The sequence below is a fragment of the Hypomesus transpacificus genome, chromosome 4 (assembly GCF_021917145.1).
Source record: "Hypomesus transpacificus isolate Combined female chromosome 4, fHypTra1, whole genome shotgun sequence".
NCBI lineage: Eukaryota > Metazoa > Chordata > Actinopteri > Osmeriformes > Osmeridae > Hypomesus > Hypomesus transpacificus.
Window position 1 is genome coordinate 7,290,956 of NC_061063.1, and position 15,764 is coordinate 7,306,719.

At 45.1% G+C, this 15,764-nt stretch overlaps 1 long non-coding RNA gene across 1 annotated transcript; it reads left to right on the forward strand.

Annotated features, from left to right (window-relative positions):
• Positions 1-7,683: 7,683 nt before the first annotated feature.
• Positions 7,684-15,278, forward strand: LOC124467282. Its single transcript, XR_006956070.1, has 3 exons — positions 7,684-7,842; positions 11,296-13,741; positions 14,318-15,278. It is a non-coding gene; the product is annotated as an uncharacterized LOC124467282 (long non-coding RNA).
• Positions 15,279-15,764: the final 486 nt, after the last annotated feature.

Genomic DNA, 15,764 nt, shown 5'->3' on the forward strand with positions numbered 1-15,764 from the left:
GAGAGCACAATCATACAAGGGTTCATATTTGGCAAGATAATTAACAAGTTGCTGATAATGATCCAGCTCTTCCACCCCTGTCTCTGTCTCTCTCTTCGTGTTTTTGTATTCCTTTTATGTTTTCTTGCAGTTCTCTCTTGGTTGGGACTTAGAAGTGTCATGGTTGGGACCTACAAGTGTCAGAATGTGACAGCGGGCAGAGTGCCGCCTGCTCCTCAGAGTTGGCTGGAGGAAATCGTGCCTTGGCAACGTTAGGACTGGGCTTACAGTTGAAACATGTACATAAGTTCAAAACACAACCGTAACTAAGGAGTGCCGTAAATTCTCAAAACTGTGAAAGTGTGGAGAGCATTAAGGCGCCTAATTCAGTTCACTTCTAAATAAAGTGGACTGATGCCATGCGGAGGCAAACAAGCACAATTGTTGGGTCAATGTTGCTGTATTCAGTAAATACTGTGTGATGTAATATTATTGTGCCATGTTCCAAGATTAGCACATTAGTTGAGCGGACACTTATCCAAGTGGCGTAAAGTACAGGGGAGATTTGTATCTGTGACTTCTTTATCTGCACTCAAATGCCGTACCACTCTGCTTGACTGGACTATCACTGAGCTATATCCACACCCATAACCACACCCAACATACCTGCACATGACAAAAACAAAAGGCTAGCAGTTATTCATTGTTCTGAAAAAGGTCAACTCTGTGTTTTACGTGCGACTCTGCTTTGATTGCAGTGTCCATGTTTCTCTTTTCTGTGTACTTGTTGATGCTACTGTACACTACTTGTTGTTGTGGTACCATACATGACCACAGGGTGGCCTGCATCACAACAAAGCCTGAGGACAGAGAAAGGCAGAGACTTGTGTCTTTAATGTTTGAAGTGTGTTGATAACATTTATTGTCTGAATATTGGATTATTGTAATGTATTGTTTGCACTTAACTGTTGGCCAAATTTTTGTGTTAGTTTGTTTGTTCTTTTACAAAATACTTTATTGAACTCTTTCCTGTCAACAACTATGTTATGAACACTAGATAAAAACAGGTGTTTTGCTTCAAAGAGTTATTACATAATGTGCAGACGTAATTGCATCCTGTATTATGATTAACGGTGCATATGAGTAAAGGTGTTTCACTGGCTTTGCTCTCAACCTGATGCTTTTGGCCACCACAGTCCTCTGATGACTCACTCCAGCCATCAGACAGAGCCACACATGTAGTAAGTGCAACCAAGCCAATCGGGTCTGGAACAAGACCATTCATCACAAAGTCAACACTTTTACAACTGCCTTGCAGATCACTGGCTAAGAGAGCCCTTCAAAGACCTGAGATTTTTCACACACTGACACTGCAAGCTCTGCTGTGTAAAACAATATTAATCAATCGAAACATTGCTGAGATGTCAGACATCAACATTCTCTGAGATCCAGCATGCATGGAGTACCAGGTCTTGTTTCACAGATGTTGTTGAAGGGCCGGGAGGTTGGCTTATTGGTCGTTTCCTGCTTGATCTCCTGTCGAGGGGAAAGATGGAGAAGGGGTCATGGCCCCACATAGCCAACCTTCCTTTCCCACCGCAAAGCGCACTCTTTTATCTCAGCTGACTCGCATTTCCTGCCCGATGACCTCACCTGTTAGTGCGCTGACCAGTGTTATTAGAGAAGGATTAGCCAGGGAGTGTGGAGCTGAGCATGAGGGCCGTGTTGCGAACGGGGCAAACTGATTACACCGGGTAACTTTCCTGCTGAGATGTCAGAAAGTGAAGGTGGGCCCTCGACCATCAGTTTCCTTCACGCCTGTTACCTTGAACTGATCAAGGATTTTTGTTGCTGCACCATGAACTTCGGCTCCAGTATTTGCTCTACCAAGCCGTGTAATTACAGTAGACAATGTTTAGTGCATCATATGGAGGGGCCGGGGACACAGGTCCTCTTACAATCAGCGGTAACATTGTCTATCTTTCATGATCTGACTTTGATTGGACACAATCGTGCCTTAGTAAGTAAGCAACATGGATGACATTACAGTTAGACTCAGTGGGAGGTCAGTCCTCCACGAACTATGGTGGAGCCAGACAACAACAAGGCCAATGTTACAGTGAGGTCCTGGTTTCTCACCTCTGAACCCCATCAAGCCTCCCACAAAAACGTTGGCAATCCAGGAGAGAAAACCCCCTCCTACAGCATGGATCAAGCCTGGTCTCCCAGACCAGACAAACCCTTTGAACCTTCACAGCACATTTATGTCAATGTTTTTGCAACTGAGACTGAGATGTACAAAGTAGCTGACAGTCAATCAAAAAAATACTGTATGCGGGATGTGAAAAAAGAATTCCTGCAAGCAAGGATTCAGTTTCTGCTGAGGTGATACAATCGCCTTTTTCTCACACAGTGCAATCTGGAACCTTGCTCTCACCCTCCAGACGTTAGTTCAACACTTTAATCTTACACTATATCCACCTATTTATTTTCCAGTCTTTCCCGCGGGACAGTTGCCCTGTAAACCCCCTTCTGTCTCCAGTCCCTTGGTTAAGCATCAGGGTTGTTCCCTCATGCCCACCTCATATCCTCTGACATCAAAGTGAGGCCCTGGCATGGAGGCTTTACCGCTGTTTCTGAGCCTAATGAAAACAAGACTCACACCGGATTCCCCCTTCACTCGCCTGATCCCCCTGTGGGAATGTTGTCGATGACTGTGCCTATGCAAGCACCTGTTCCCATATCGCACCACCATTGCAGAGCACTCAAGACTGACGACAGCCGCTTACTTCATCTCTGTCAGACACGTTAGGCCCCATTCAACCAAGAATCCTCGTTTCTTTCCCTGTTCAGTCCGATGTTCTGGGTTCTGTTCGGTTCTCCGTTATTGGCCCAGAAGAACTTTGTCTGCATCAATAACCAAGGGCTGTCTGACCCCACCTAATTTTAATGAGAACACGCTCATAAAAATAAGGACCCAAATGTATAGTTTGTATGAGATGGGTGGATCAAAGAAGTAAAAGATTGGCGTATGCACAATATTGGCTCTTTTTTTACATGAGGCCCTCTGGACTGGGTGAAGAGACTGAAAACTTGCAAATAAAACTGTGATGAGATACAAAAAGCTTTTTCATGTTTTAAGTTCTGAACCTCATTTATTTATATTAGTTTTTGCATTTTTCTTTGTCACTTAAAAATTAATTTGCCAAAGGATATTCCTGATGAGAACCACCATCATCACATAAAGTATAGAGTAACCTTTGAGGAGTCTGCAGTTGCTGCTCCTGAATATGTCTAATTGGAAAAAGCCCATCTTAACCAGTGCGAAAGCCTGTTAAAATACCAATACCCACATTACATAATGTGCCGTGATGCGGGTGGAGAGAAAGAGCACCGAAACAGAAAGGACTCTGAGTTGATGTGGTCTCCCCGTCCCCAGGACCTGCTGGGGTTACAAAACCAATCCTTCTTTTAATGAGGTGAGATGGGAGTCTAAAAATAGTCAGGGCTCCTGGACAGAGCTGCGCCGCTGCGTTCCGTCTCTGTTCCCTCAGGATGTTGTTGAAGTCTGGTACATTCCTCACACGCTTGGCCAGCCTTCATTTTGCCCTCCCCACTCTGTTTTTCCTCCACCTTCTCCTTGCCTTAAGGTTTTTGGAGAAGGGCTCTTTGTCCTATTGCTGTGGTAAACTAATGTTCTGAGGCATCGTCTGGGAATAATGGAGACCAAGTACTAAATGACAGCTGACGATTTCATCCTGTTTCTCTTCGTTTAACATTGTACTCCTCATTGATGCACATGCAGCATAGCATTTTCTCATATAAGGTCTTCATCAGTGCATACTTCACTTTGTACAACATCTCAACGTTGCAATTTTTATCCAGCCAAATCAATTCACACACATGTAATTCGAAAGATAAATATGTGATATGTTATTGTGAGCCACTGATTTAGGATGGCCAGTCAGCACGTAATCTGCCTCTGTAGTTGCGTGGGGAGACAGAATGTCCGGGAGATGTCCACTCATTCCAGAACATCTGCTTGTCCTTTCGTGTAGCCCTGTCACAGGATGCAGGAATGACAGACAGGGGCTTCAGTCTGCAGTCCAGATGTTCCACCACTTACACAAACACACATACACACACACACACTGTTTTGTGTTTCCACACCTGCCCAGCCATATTTGCTGCTTGTCCTGCTAGCAGGTGAACCATGTCCTGTCTTCCCCTACCCTATGTATAGAGACGATGATATCCCTAACTGACCTTCTGGTCTATACATATCTCTTTGTTTACCTGGGCACTGACCCCTATACCACAATGGGTCAAACACATTCTGTCTTTCCCATTTTCAGTGAAAATATTCCAGTCCTTTCCTCCATCCCAAATTCCCAGGCCGGCACTTCCAGTAAACCTGTGTTTCATCAGCTGGGTCCGACCACCTTGTTAAAACATGGAACAGTGAATACCGGATTGTCACTGACACAAGTGGTTTACAATATTCGCTTCATCCCTTTGCTTTCCTATGATATTCTTTTGTATGTGTGAAGAGAACATACAGAATCCCTGCAGTGTATACAGTGTGTGGTACTTACTGTATACATTCTAGATAGTTTGTAAAACAATTACCGGTACATTATTTTTAGAATATTTTGGATCTACTAAACTCTCATCCTTTCAAAGGCAGATGAAGGCCAGGTGTGCGTTTGTGAGGGAAGTGAAGGGAAGTTCTGCATAGCTTTTATAAAATAGAAAAAAGTGAATTATGAAGCTTGAAATGAATGTTCTATTCCCGTGGGGGAACCCCACCAAAACTCTGGGGTGGTCCTGCTTGTTTCGTGTCTGTGCAGAAACATGCGATATGACGTCAGGATCACCGCGGCAGTGGCTGGGAAGCCTTTGGAGTCGTCCCTCACTCCCCCGTCTAGTAGGCTCGCCTCCTCTGTGTGTACCATGGAGCTCTCATATACACTAAGCCATGGAAAGAGCTGGCTTGGCCCTGATTTATAGGACATTCTCCAGCCTTCTTGAAGGGAAATGGATAACTGCAAATTTTCTGGGGCGTGTTCGAAAAATGAAAAGCTGAAGGAACATAACTCAGAATTGCTTGACCCAAGATTGACTTGACCTTAATGGCAATCAGATTGGGAGCTCTTGCACACTTTGCTGTTTGGGTTTGTTTAGATGTCTCCTCCCTGAGGTTGGAATGCAGCTTTAATCCAGCTCTCCAAAACTCCCCTCTGATCCCAACTGGTTCAGAACTTCTACGCTGACTCAGTGTTTGTCAAAGGGTCTGTAGTTACCATATCTCCCACCACTTTGGTGGCGGTAACCAAGGAGGGGAAGGATGAGGAAACTGAGATGTAATCCATTGAGATGCTGGCAAGGATCAGTGACTCAGTCAGGAGTGGGGCTGAATCCTGATTCTGTTCATCTCCCTACAGAAATCCTGCCAACATCCAAGGCACCATGTGGGAGCAGAGAGAGTCCCACAGAGTGGTAGTGTTCTTGTGGTCCTCCGTCATCTCTGATCAGAGATCTCTAATGGAGACAGCATGAGAGGGCTTGGTGTGCATGAGAAGACTGAAGGAAACGTGATGGATGGTGTTTGCAGGGCACCATTTACTCACAGGATTAACTGTGACTTGCATTAAAGTAAGTGTTTAACTTGTGCTCCAACACAGAGCTGTGTTTTGGGCAAGGAGGAGACTTTATAGAATTTGTGAAATAACCTTGAGAAGAGGTCTGTCCAGAGCAACCAAGGTTCCAGCAACAGAAGAGCCCATGGCTTGTCCTTCCTCTTCTCTCCAACGCAGAATGGGAAATCCTATTTGAAACATATCATTGCTGTCTCAGCCCTGTTGCTTATTATATATTGTTCACCCACAGAAATGTACGGTAACTGGAAGTGGTTCAGGGTTGTTCAAAGACTCTGGTCAAAGACACCGTTCGCTGCCATGGGCTTGGATGAAGCTTATTCAGTCGCAATGTGAGCTGGACTCGGCAGTTCACTGAGTTTACCATATACCCCTTTCTGGAGACTATACAGCTGCGGTAAGTTCCGTAACCTGGTGTAGCCTAATTGAAAAAACCTTGGGATTATGAAAAGCTTACGTAAGGAGGAGACAGACAGCATGAGCCCCTAGCGAAGTACACAACACGCCGCAGGTAGGCTCAGCACGCACAGTGCTGCCTGGGGAAGGCCGGCCTTGGGCCCGGAGACTGTTTGCTGGAGAGGCATGTTGTGGCGGGAGGGTGATGAAGCGCTGCTGGGCCAAACCAAACGCAGGGCTGAGGGTGAATCCAGGCTTCAGAGAACCATGGTCTGAATCATAAGAGGCCTTCTGGTCTTTTGACTGCAACCCACCTCCCTTAACAGACAAGCACACACACGCACACACACCTCTGCAGTCCTTACCAGTTGCACTACAGGCCACCCAAGACCCCTGCTAAGCCAGTTCACGCAGAAAATGAAATGTGAAACGTTACATATTCGTGTTATAAGAGGCATGATAGGATGCCATAAGAGTTTGAACCTGCTGTCCGTGAGACCTGACCCATACACAAGGCTACAATAACAGACGCAGGTAGGAGGGGCTTTTACTGGCGATGTGTTGGGATTTTACTGGAAATGGGCCTTTACTATTTTTTTCCTGTCTTGTTTTTCTTGAATCAATGAAAAAAAGGTTTGATTACCGTCACAGCTCATACTATTTACCGTAACACTATTATTGCACTACATGCTTGATTAAAGAACTTTGGTTCATCCTGTTTGTGTGTGTGTGTGTGTATGTCTGCTCATGAGAGAAGATGTGTGTGCCAAATGAGTTGTAGCGTAGCAAGCTACAGCAGAAACGATTTGACGATTTGGCCTTTCTCCTCACACAGGTTATCATTGTTCCCAAATGGAACAGGAGTATACTTAAATCAAATTGAAATGTAATTAATGTAAGCTTCATATGTTTTCATTACATCCATTTTTTGCTCAAATGAAAATGTACCTCAAATATGCTGATTTTGTATATTCACATTCTTTTTGACAACTTAAACATATGTAAGTATGTTTGTACTTTCAGTATAATATTATTTTGCTTGGATTACATCACTGCTTGGAGGAGTGTTTATAAAGAGTGACAGTCTAAATCTCAGTGATTATTTGCATTTGCATTTAGTCATTTAGCAAACGCTCTTATCCAGAGCGACTTACAGTAAGTACAGGGACATTCTCCCAGAGGCAAGTAGGGTGAAGTGCCTTGCCCAGGGACACAACGTCATGTGCGCCAGCCGGGAATTGAACTGGCAACCTTCAGATTACTAGCCCAATGCTCTACCCACTCAGCCACCTGACTCCCTGCTGCAATGGTAGCAGGAGTTCACATATCTGTAGTTCTGTCTGCTCTGGTGAGGTGGACACAGTGTTTACGTAATCAACCACTGTACTGAAGCACGGCTGGTGGTCACAGAGAGAGACAAAAAAAAAATGTTAGATTAAACATTTTTTCAGCTGGCTTAAATTTATTAGTGGCTCACTGTTCATTGTCGATGATTGGTTTGTTGTTGATTCGAGAAGCCTGGGGTCTTCTAAATATAGCAGTAGTGAATGGCACGATGCAATGACTGTCTCCAAACTAAATCCGGGGGTTATACACAGCTGTTGTGCCCTCTCTAAAGAGCTCCAGCTGTATAAATGGATGGCAGAGTGTGTTTATGTTTGTAATGGAAAAAGACAACCTGTAAGTCAGAGAACAAAGCAGGGTTTACAGGCAGGTGCCTGACAAATGCAAAACGGAAAAAGACAGCAATTACCACGTTCTGACTCCTTAATGCGGAAAAGGACTTGTTGTGAAGAATCCCAGCCTTAAGGTCTGAATCTGACTGTGAGGCAACTTTTTTTAACTGTCGGTCTGTGTGGTATGGCATGTTACTGTAAAGTGTTATATTGAATGGCCGATTGTGCAACGAACTTTGTGTGTATGTGCATGCATGTGTCCATGAAGACATGCATGTGTTTGTGTGTTTGTGCTTCACTACAAGTTTTTGGACGGGTACATATGCAGAGCAGGGATGCTTGAATCTCCAATTAGACATAAATACATGTATGTGTCGTACCATTTACAAAACATCAGTACTATACTACTACTTCAGATGCTCCAGACGAACAGTTTTTACCTGGTTAAAAAAAGACAAATTGAACTAATAAAATAAGAAAGAAAAAAAAATCTACAAGACTTTAGGAATGTTCTTTACTGCAGCCGTGGTTCTCGTTCAGGGCAGGAAGAGCCAGTCAAACCACAGGAATGCCAAGCACTACAGCAGACATGGTTTTCCACATGAGAATGAGAAAGAATGAGGGAGAAAGAGGGTGTGTGTGGCTGTGAGAAAGAGAGAGAGAGAGAGAGAGAGAGAGAGAGAGAGAGAGAGAGAGAGAGAGAGAGAGAGAGAGAGAGAGAGAGGAGGAAAGAGACAGACAGACATTATGTGAGAGAATTGAGGACTTTAATAGGACAAAAAAAGACAGGGAAAGCTAAAGACAGAAGCCTTCGCGTCACCAATGCTAATCTAAGCTCATTGCATCCCATTCATGTTGCAGGGAGTCGTCGGGTCTGTGGGCTATTCGCACAGTTCACTCAGCATTGAGTCTGCACAGCGCCCTAGCAACAAGTGATGCACGTATTGACTCCCAAAAATATGACTCCCTGAGGAGAGGTCTCAGATCTCGATCCAGACATCATTTGAGCGATGAGTGATGTGTCTGTCAGGCTCTGTGGGAGTAATCCCTGCGTCACTGCGAGTTCTCCTGCTGAGGTGATAATTACTATCATCCACACTCACACAAGCACATTGTTTTAATAGGCATGGCAACACTCAACAGTTATTAGAGAGTATGAGCCACTTAAAGACACTCAACACACTCTGAAGAAACAATCGGTGTCACATTAGGACGACCTTAAGTAGGATGTGCTCTCAGCCAGGGCAGATAAGGTCTGATGAAGGTCCACCAAGCCAAACAGTCGGTTCCCACCGAGTCAGGGACTGAACAGTGGTGGTAAGCCAAGAGCAGACGGCCGTGGTTCACGATAGCTAGAGCAGGAGGCTGTTTTGACTGCTGAGTGCTCGCAGCGGCTGCCGTGTCCCCTCTGGTTTATAAAGAAGGAGCTCAGAGAGGAAATACCACTGGCACTGAGAGAGGGCAGGCAGGCAGGCAGGCAGACGGGCTCGGGGGTGGGCCTCAGTTGAGCAACTTTGAATAAAGAGTCAGAGCGTCACTCAGGAGCGAAGAGGCCAGAGGAGCTGAGGGCAGGGGAGGTGGCGGACAGCGTGTGCTGCAAGCTGACAGACCTCAAGGACGAAGAAGGGGATTTTTTTTTTTTTTACCAAATCCCAAAGGTGCTCTGTGGAGACTGGGGTGGCATATCACATTGCCCCCCTCCCTCTCCTCACTCGATGTTCCCCTCTAAGCCATCTCACAGTTTCCTCAGAGCACATTCACACACACCCAAACTGGAGAGGCCCTTGAAGGCCTTCCAGCTTCAACATTTGGCCCGTCTGGAAGGAATTAAGAGGGGAAAAAGGTAGATGAGGTGGTCGGACCAATTTTCCCAGAGTCAGGGAGAGACGCACCCAAATACTGCACCAAAGGTACCGTCCTCCATTCTCCTTCCAAATCACACCATCTTGTTCTCCTTCTATCCTGAACATGCTGTCTACAGTTCAAGCCTCTAATGGTCTTCCTATCCTTAGTCCTCTTGGCTAAAACTCTCTCTGTCACCAGAAGCTCTTCTTATTCAGATCTTGGCTGTAGGAAGGAACTGGGACTAAAACTGAATAACCCCCTACCATTGCCAGAAGTATCTCTTTCTCTTGCTCTTGTTTTAGTCTCTCTCTCTCTCTCTCTCTCTCTCTCTCTCTCTCTCTGTCTCTCTCTGTCTCTCTCTCTCTCTCTACTGTCTCTGAGTAGGCTAGTCTGCCGGGGTAAGAATATCACACAGAGAGGCCAGCTGGCCCTGGATCAATCACGCATGCTGCCAGATAAGATCAAGAACATTTTATGTGTGTATTTGAGCAAGGTCCCCCTCCTGTTCTCTTGCTCACTCTCTCTTTCACTCCTTCTCTCAACCTACACAATTAATCACCTCTTTTCATTTGTGGACCTCATAAGCTTCTTGACTTGAAACAGGTCTGTCGGAAGAACTTCCATGGTGTGGTAAGATGTAGGCTAGGCCAACAGAATAGTTGACACCAGCTGTGAGGGGCATGTTGATTCTGGGTTGCAACCAGGGTGAGACTGGGCTAGAACCAGGGTGGTAGTGAATTAGAACCAGGGTGGTACTGGACTGGGACCAGGGTGGTACTGGGCTGGCATTGACTTCAGGATGGCTTTTTGACAGTGAACTATGCCATTCTCTAAATAGGCCTAGCACTTCGGTTTTTCAGACTGTCCATGTTGAGCACTGGCCAACATTACATGACAACTTGTCCCATCATGTGTGAGAACTTCTCTTGTTAAGAGATACCGCATGTTGTTCCACTTCTCAACATCCATTTAATCAGTAATGACCGAAAAGTTAAGACTTTTTTTGTGCAACTTAACCTTATATATAGTAGTTAAATAATTCTTAATGGATATTAAAATACAGAAAAATCTACATAAACGTGAAAGTGTGACATTTTACCCTGGCCTCCCCCATACCTTCATCCATATGTAAAAGTAATGTAAAGGTATGTAAGGCACTGGTTCATCCCTCAAGGTTAATATGAAAGTGGGGAATATTTAAGAAAGGGAAGAGAGCTCTCAGTGTAGACTTGGGACAGGGATGTATCTGTCAGCAGCCTGCAGAGCAGCCATGCTCTTTAACCTTTCCATCTATTCTAGGGGGGGAGACAGCCTCTCTAGTGAATTGTTTGCTTTGATGCTTTGCATACTGTTGTGGGAAGTCAAACCCATTTTGGGATTCCTACACCCACACAAGGACAAAGAGGGTGGAACACCCTCAAGCCAGAGGAAGGCCTTGAAGGCCAGGAAGAGAGGAAAATGTTGAGCATATCCACATGTGACATCATGTGGTATGGCAATGAGCAATGATGCCACACTACATAATCACAAAGCTGTCATAGAAGGGGGCACAGCAAAGTTTGGAAGCAAAAGGGACAAAGCGTTTACATTTAAAACGCTCACAAAGCTATTCAGAACACAGTGCATGCAACTGTGTGGCCTGTTGCCAGTCCCTCCTCCCAGTCTCTGGAGAAGAGAAAATCTGTTTTACTTTTGTGGTACACATTTAATGTCACATTATTCTTCCTTTTCTTACCCCGCAGGACCGATGTGATGGATGAATGCTGGTCCTGGATTTCAACCTGACAACAGGGGGTCCGAAAGACATGGAGGAGGGAAGCTAGGGAGCAGGAGATCAGATTCAGTTCAACAGCAACACATTTAGTCTGACTGCTGTGCATCCCTGATGTGATTCAGCCTCTCGGCAGGGAGGTGTGTGTGGGTCTTCTGGTTTGGACTGGGGCCTAGCTCCATCTTAACCTCCTTTCTTCTACTAACCACTAACATTTGCTCATTAGGAGCTGATGTACAGAGTGTGCTGTCATTGGCCACAGTTTAGTCAGTACGTGCCTACCACATTCAAAACAAAAACCTTTCCGTAAGGCTTTTCAAAAACACAAATGATTTAGCAGGTTCTGAAAACATGCTTAGGTTACTCACTCCCCAAGCACTGTTGTGTGTGTGTTCACTCAGCAAATAGGATAGCAGAGGGGAACCAGGGACAACAGTGGGGAAACTGACACCCCGACTTCCACCAAATTGGTGGGAGAGAGAGGTGTCAGAGGTCACCGGAAGATGGTGTAAGACATTACATTAGAGGGCCTGTGTACAATTGTAATGAATAGAAGGGGGGATAGAGGAGGAGTTGGGGAACCATTAAGAAACCCTCCTGAGTCCCACTACCCACAATTCAATCCCATGTCAGGGTTCCCATCATCTCCTGCCTTGGAGAGATGGATAATATTCCATGGCGGCTGAGAGATCTGTGTCCTCATGGGGGAACCCATGGCATCTGGATCGTGTTAGGGGGAATCTGTGTTGATCCGCCATGGAGAACATGCCGGAAAAACAGCCCGACTGACCTGGCGAGCTGGTGGACCAGGGTTTAGGCTGCCTGGGCGTCTGGGGAATCCTGCTCCTGTCTCTGGCCAAAGGTTATTAAAGAGCTGGACATTGTTTCCATTGGGCTGGTGTGAGAACCTCCGGGGGTGGAGGGCAGAGGAATGGGGTCAGGGCTTGTGGCAAGAGACAGTGAAAACAGTGGCACCGCCACCCGCAGAGGGGGAAGCAGGGACGGATTGGAGTAAGCTGGGTACAGTTGATCTCTCCTCGCTGTTGCTGGAAACACTGACGATGTTGGCGAATCCTCTGGAACAAGTGAGGTTCTGACAGAGGAAACATGTATCTCCTCAATGTTTAGTTAACCTCATTCCCAAGGTTACCGAAAGAAATCTTTATCCACGTTTGTTTGTTTTCACTTTTTCAAGACCACACAGGGGCCAACACAGGTCTGCCCCAATCACAGTGAGTTAGTGGTTTATCCTACATTATAAAGTGGAGCGTACTGTATTTGAAATGTTACATTGTGTCGACCAGTGGATGTATATGTATGCACATGTATCATTGCTGAGAGGAAAACATTCAGGATAATACAAAAGCAAAAAATGAGGAAGTGAAGAAAGGGAAGTTTATTACAGGGAACAGGGAGCTGAGGTTCCTTCAGCCCTGAGGAGGGTCTTCTGGGAGCCTGGGTGGAGCTGATGACAGAACTTCATACAAAATGAAACATTTCTCCCTAATTCCCCCTCCTGGAGAATTAATATTCTCTTATTGTCATCTTGATAGTAACCAGAGAGAGTGGAAACCATAAAGCACTGTCTAGGGATGGTCCTCGGTGTCAGCAGGGATGGTGGTCCACTCAGAGGATGTTGCCAGGGCGGTTCTTTCTTCCAGTCATTGCGTGACTATGGAGGGCTGGGGCTCAGTTGCCTGGTTGAGGGTGGGGTCCAAGTCACTGCCCATCTTGTTAAGTCTCCAGCCAAGCCTGTTGTGATTTGACAGGGCTCCACTGACATGGGGCATCTAGAGGCCCAGGACCACCTCCTCCACCATCACCAAGCGTGACCGACATCTGTAACCCATTGCATCCCCTAATTATCCTCGGGTGAACCTCATGGAAAATGCGACACAAGCCATTGGAATGTAAACACAACCTGTTGAGAACTCCCATTTCTGTTCTTTCTGTTGTGAGCTGAGGACTCCAATTTGTATTAGTTCATATCCAGTGTCAGGGTGTGTTGGTGAGACATTCCTCCACTAGTTTGCATGGCCAGCTTTTGTGTAAATATGTTCTTGGATACATGGATTTGTACATGGTGCATGCAATTGTACAATTTTCCATCATGGCTTGCACTGAAAGCACTGAATCGTGCGGTCTGTAAACAGTGTAATGAGAAGTGTTACACTCAATTTTGTGTGTACTGCAACTGCAAAAAAATGACACAAAAGCAAGCATGTGCACGCATGAGCAAAACAGCTAATAGTCCAAGGCTGCAAGACAGCTGTTGGTTGTGTTGGTGAAGTGCCTTCCCCCCAAACAAAAAGCTACTGGTTTCTAAACTCCAGCCAGAAGCTTCCCAGCATCCAAAAACAAGCAATCGGGACAGGAATGTGCACGGCACAACAATTCCAAATGCTGAAGCAATTATGGTGAGTCAACAGAGCAGGAGAAACCGTCATCAAATCCTATATGTGGTAAAACCATACATTCAGTCAGTGATGAGAAGATACAGTACAATTCCAGTCCCACTCCACATGCTGTAAAGCAGACTACATTTTTTGGTATATCATGTTACACTGCTTTCACATGAAACATTATGGCTGTATGGAAACCACATACAGTTTATGAAGGTAATGTCAAGGTTTACTGTGTCGGCTTAGAATGGGTCTTGTTTTCATACATGTGATTTCACATGGTTCCAGTATGTAAAGTACAAACATTGCTAGATTAGTTCTGGTATTTGACATTACTACCCTTCTGGACGTGTTCTTAAAAAAAGAGTTGAAACGGCATGAAAAATCTGAAAAGATGGAATAACAATGCAAAAGCCAAAACAGCATCACACAAAGATGATGGAGTTGGTTATCAATCATGAGAATGTCTTCAAATAAAACTTCATGTGTCGCAGACAAATCAAAACATTAAACGTTTTACCTCTCAAAGCTGTACTGACAGCTTGTTTATTATGTTTTATGTTGTACATTTATATGTATGTAATGTTTTAGTTCCAGGTATCCAACTAGTGGTGGGAGAGGGTCAACAGCTGGTTCTAATACAGCACTGGACTTTTGAAGAGATCTGCTTTGCCACCCCTCCTTGTGTTCAACCATGTCAAGGAAATCCTGCCTCCACTCTGCTCTGAGTCAACCATCTACAGCAGTAAGTGAACAAGACATCCAATAAAAAAAGTCACCAAATACAGGACACCAAAAATGTGTGCGAGTCACAACCAAGACGTGAGTTCCCTGGAGTAACAAAGAACGTCATGTTTCTTTCCTACTCCCCTACTTTTATCTTCCTTCTCACGCACCCCTTGCCTCAAAAAGAGAAATTGATTATTGAAACAGCCAGAAACATGTTGCTGTCGTTGTCTCTTTTGTATCCAGACCCAAAAAACATGGAAGTCACACATGCGTGTCAAAATAACAAAACAAATCAAATGGCAGATACATTCATTAATAGCTCTCAGGGAACACACAGCGAATTTGCCATGCAAAGCATAAGTCATTCACATCAAGACTGACTATTCTTGTTCCTCAATCAGAAAATAACAAAAATGAACATTGCAGCATGACATTTAGTGGTCCACATCTGTATTTTTTTGTACTGTTCTATAATTTAGGGTGGATAAAGTCAATGCTTGATGCTGATAAGACAGCAATGGCTGGTGAATGGCCACATAGCAAAAGCAAAAGAAAATTGGTGCAATAATGCAGATCCTCAGTTCTGTCAGATTTGGCGTGTCAAAATGACACCTCAAACAAAAGGGGTGTCAAAACATTCCGTGACACCTCCTCACAGGGCTTAATGGCTCCAAGACCAGGATGTGACATCATGCTACACTACCACTGAGCTGTGCGGCAACGCCCCAGTCGTTTCCCCGCACACACCTTTCCCAAGAAAAAAAAGAGGTAATATGATATTCATCCTAATTAGAGAAAACCAAACGGTATTCACGTTCTTTGGCCTGAGACGAGTGCTGTGGGCCTCCCTTTTACACCACTAAGGGATGGGGCCCCATCATTCAGCTCCCACCATGTCTGTATGTGTGTTTGTGTATTGGGGGGGGGGGGGGTAAGGGAGAATATGGGGTCGTATGTTCTGGAGTAATTGACATTCCCTCAAAACATTAGGGTGAATTGACAGGCCAGGTCAACTACACAGGCCTGAGACTCATCAGTGGACCATGATAGTCCTGGGAGACCAATACTCCTAAAGCCTTGTTATTGTATGACTGAGTCTTATTGAGAACATCAATGTTCAATACATTCTCCTCCAATCAAAGTAGCTTGTGATGCACTTGCATTAAACACGATAGCAAAATGAGCATGTCTGTGTAACAGAGCAGGCCTTGTGTAGGGAGGTCGAGAGGTGATGAACTGCAGCCAGATGAGGACCTTCTTTATCTCAGGCTGATAAAGGGCTATAACATCAAAGCAACACTGACATCTG